This window comes from Lactuca saligna, chromosome 6 (assembly GCF_052625555.1).
Source record: "Lactuca saligna cultivar CGN05327 chromosome 6, ASM5262555v1, whole genome shotgun sequence".
Lineage (NCBI taxonomy): Eukaryota > Viridiplantae > Streptophyta > Magnoliopsida > Asterales > Asteraceae > Lactuca > Lactuca saligna.
The window spans coordinates 151275602-151280263 of NC_136422.1; the positions used below are offsets into that span (position 1 = coordinate 151275602).

General features: G+C 28.1%; 1 long non-coding RNA gene across 1 annotated transcript; it reads right to left on the reverse strand.

Moving 5' to 3' along the window:
* Nucleotides 1-714: 714 nt before the first annotated feature.
* Nucleotides 715-1512, reverse strand: LOC145001552 (uncharacterized). The gene is made up of 2 exons (XR_013661637.1): nt 1391-1512; nt 715-1289 (listed from the first exon to the last, which is right to left on the reverse strand). It is a non-coding gene; the product is annotated as an uncharacterized LOC145001552 (long non-coding RNA).
* Nucleotides 1513-4662: the final 3150 nt, after the last annotated feature.

The following is a 4662-nucleotide window of genomic DNA, read 5'->3' on the forward strand; positions in this document are numbered from 1 at the left end:
ATACAAATGTGTGTCAAATACAGCCCATCACAAATTTAATGTTATAAACTACAATATAACTCAAAGTGGTTTTCCAAATATAATGTTTATACTATAATATAATATATTAGAAGAATACCATATAATAGACGAATCCCACATATTAGAAGAATACCATATTAGCTGCACAAATAATATATTATAATTATATTTCATTTAAAATGTGTTAGGGTCATTTGGTTATTACATTGTCGCATTAGGCACTATAATCTCATATATTTTGAACGACTCTTACACAAATGATGTCTGTAATTTGAATATAATGTAATATCTTATGATGTTTATTGAATGATATTATCTTCGATTGAGTACTTTTTAATTGGAATCAAATTTATTATAGTTAAAAATTTTGGTTGTGTTTTCTTTTCATTAGTTCTAGAATATGATTTTTTATATTAATTTAAAATATGTCACTATCTTAAAATAGATTGAGAATGAGTTTTTTTATATTTACTTAAAATACGACAACATTTTCTAGTCAATAGTAAAACTAACAAAAGTCGTTAAATATGTATTTTTATAAGGTTCAACATAAATAGATGACCACAAATGAGAATCCATATCTAATCAATCATCAACTAATTACATTAGATACTAATGTGTACATAAAAATTACATTTAAAAATTTAAACTAATAGTAAAAAAATTTCATTATTTATTATGATAAAAAATATGTAAATCAAAAAATATATATGCTATTTAATCACATACAAGTTTTATGTATGGCTTATTCACAATACATTAAACCATATATAACCATATTAAACTACATAATTATCCCACTGAGCAACGCGCGGATATTCGTCTAGTTTTATTAAAAAGGAAGTAAGGGAAACAAAATGCAACATCTTTTTTCTCACAATATTTCAACCACCAAAACTTCTTGAACCAAACTTGTTGAAAACTGAGCATAGATCCTCTAGGACCACTAGAACTTAATGGATACTTTGATTTTTGAAGTTGGTATGGTCCAAGTTTAATATATAATCGTCTAATCTCATCGCGCTGGTTAGTTGGATAACTTAAGATTGAAGGTTGTCCTGAATCACGAATCAAAGAATTTGACATATCATTTTTTTCATGTTCAATATTATTGGGTTCTTCAATGTTACTATTCCTATCAGATTGTAGGTTTGTATTACGAACATTTTCTTCAATATTATCACTAACCGGATGCAATTGTGAGTTACACACATCCTCCGTTCGTTTGAAAAAAGAATCAATGGTTCTTTTCTTACTCATAATTTACCCTATAAATTTATAATTATAATAAACCAAATTATAAAACCATAATTAAATTACAAATTACAAATTACAATAAATAAAATATGCAATAAAAAATAAAATTTACCTTCTTCGCTTGATGTAATGTGTTGCCTAAAAACAAATTGCTACTTGGAATTTAACCTCTTGAATGAATAATAGCAGCTGCGCACAATATTGAACCCTTTTTAAAGCATCGACTATCAAACCTTTTTTATAAATAAATGGGATATTTGAAAAGAGATTATTTTATAACCAATTAAAAAGATATATATGATGGCGGCGGTAATATGGGCCTCATAATTCTATTAAGTACTCATTGTAATATATATATATATATATATATATATATATATATATATATATATATATATATATATATATATATATATATATATATATATATATATATATATATATATAGGGCCTCATAATTCTATTAAGTACTCATTGTAATATATATATATATATATATATATAATATATATATATATATATATATATATATATATATATATATATATATATATAATATAAAATTATTTTTTAAAAGAATATTCATAGGGGCTCAAACAACATCAATTAACAAATGTGGGCTAATGTTTTTATTATTGGGCTTTTTTTTTTATCAATAATATAACTACAATTGAAAAGGGATTGGAGAGAGAGAGAGAGAGAGAGAGAGAGAGAGAGAGAGAGAGAGAGAGAGAGAGAGAGAGAGAGAGAGAGAGAGAGAGAGAGAGAGAGAGAGAGAGAGAGAGAGAGAGAGAGAGAGAGAGAGAGAGAGAGAGAGAGAGAGAGCACCCGACAGCCCCCTGGTACCTCCGCCACTGATTAGTAACAGTTTTCAGACATCACACTGTTTTTTGTGACAGTTTTTAAACATACAACTGTCCGGTGACAATTTCTCTGATGGAAAATGTACGTAACCAATTTTGGTTTTCATGTGATGGTACACACGAAATTCATTGCTCTAAATTTTTGAGTCTTATCCGATTAAAGATTGAGAGTATCACCAAAATAATTTAATCTTAAAGTGATACCATAATTATCAGAATTTCCAAGCCTTTTTATAACAGTTTTCAAACATCACACTGTTTTTTGTGACAGTTTTCAAACATACAACTATCCGGTGACAATTTCTCTGATGGAAAATGTACGTAACCAATTTTGGTCTTCATGTGATGGTACACACGAAATTCATTGCTCTAAATTTTTGAGTCTTATCCGATTAAAGATTAAGAGTATCACCAAAATAATTTAATCTTAAAGTGATACCATAATTCTCAGAATTTTCAAGCCTTTTTATAACCCAAATTTCTAACAATTTTATGTTTTATTATAGCAAATAAGATATAACACAAATTTGTAAAAACTAATAAATAAAACAGGTGTTATTGAAAATTTACATAAGTAATAAAATAAGAATAAGTTTGTGTTGATTTTCTAGATTGAGATATACTTATATACATTGTATGTTATGTGACTATGGGCTACAGGTTTATATCTACATATAACAAATCAAATATATGAAAGTCATTACAGAAAAACATCCCAAGAAAATGTTATGCATATGAAGTGTACAAGTCCGTGTAGTTGAAAGTACACACACTATGAAGCATCAACTATTGACTCTATCTTATAGCTTCCTAAAAACACACAACATATATAGCATTTTATAACCCAAATTTCTAACAATTTTATGTTTTATTATAGCAAATAAGATATAACACAAATTTGTAAAAACTAATAAATAAAACAGGTGTTATTGAAAATTTACATAAGTAATAAAATAAGAATAAGTTTGTGTTGATTTTCTAGATTGAGATATACTTATATACATTGTATGTTATGTGACTATGGGCTACAGGTTTATATCTACATATAACAAATCAAATATATGAAAGTCATTACAGAAAAACATCCCAAGAAAATGTTATGCATATGAAGTGTACAAGTCCGTGTAGTTGAAAGTACACACACTATGAAGCATCAACTATTGACTCTATCTTATAGCTTCCTAAAAACACACAACATATATAGCATCAACAACCGATAATATTCATGCAATACATGCATACTCAATCATGAATCATGATAGAGGGTCGGAAGAAGAAGCTGCACGATTTTTGCCAAAATCAAATGAATATTTAGAAAAAATATCTAAAAAGACTTTTTAAAATAATTCGGTCCAAACCGTTTTTTACCCGGAATCGGCCGAATTTTTTTTGACTAGCTCCTAGAACTGAGAACCAGCCTGGGGGACACAAAAAGGCTTCAGGTCCAGGTCCAGGTCCAAGTTCAATCTATAGGTCCAAATGCTCACCCATAATTCATGCAATGCTAGGGCTAGACTCAAAACAACAAATCTGAAAGACTTTTATATAAGTCTTTCAGAATTACACCGACGTTCCTCGCTTATATGATTCTTTCCTTTAAGAATTTTGTTAGGGTTTGTTTAACTATTTTTATGTCCATTAATTCAAAATTTACTGATGCCACTGTAGTCATATCCTGATGTAAAACAAATTGATTAGGGGTTGAATTGAGTAAAAACGGTTAACCAATGCCTAAATCAACCAGAATTGTTCGGATTAAAATTATCATGTGCTTGACTCAATCAACTGAAATCTTATAATTCAGTTTATCTTCCTAAATTGTAGGTTTACATCTCCCTGACTTGCGCTCTTGTAGCATTCGAATATGATGCTTGGATCCAGTTCCTGTTGAAGTTGAACAATGCAAAAATAGACTTTCAAGATATAAAACATGCCCAAATCTTGGTTTTTTTTTTTTTTTTTTTTTTTTTTTTTTTTTTTTTTTTTTTTAACATTTTATTATCATTTTGAAATTCTTATTTTTATCGGTTGATATAAATTTAAGTTTAAAATTTCATTTATATCCTTTATAAACTTTCAAAATATTATATTTACCAAAATTATTAGTTTACTCAAGTTAAACAATTATTTCCATGGAACAACAAATCATATTTACTTTATGGAACATATAACCATTGCAATTGATGGTTTAACTTCTTTTAATCACATACTCATCTTTCGTATGTCTGTTTAACATTGACCTTATTGATGGGGATCAACATATCCTGTTCCCTAAAAGAATGATTTTTATTGAACCATTACCTCCTATTACATCATATACATAACCATCTACTGCAACCCCAATCATACCTGGACCGGAGTTCTCATTGTGAACATTGTATGCATAAACATGAGGTTAAGGGTTCAAGTCCCACTTGTGACATAGGTGACATTAGGAGTAGATTAGACTTTTGTTGTTCCTAAAAAAGGTATAATAGAGACCTCACATTGATGAAACGGGATACATTATGATTCCTTTCAT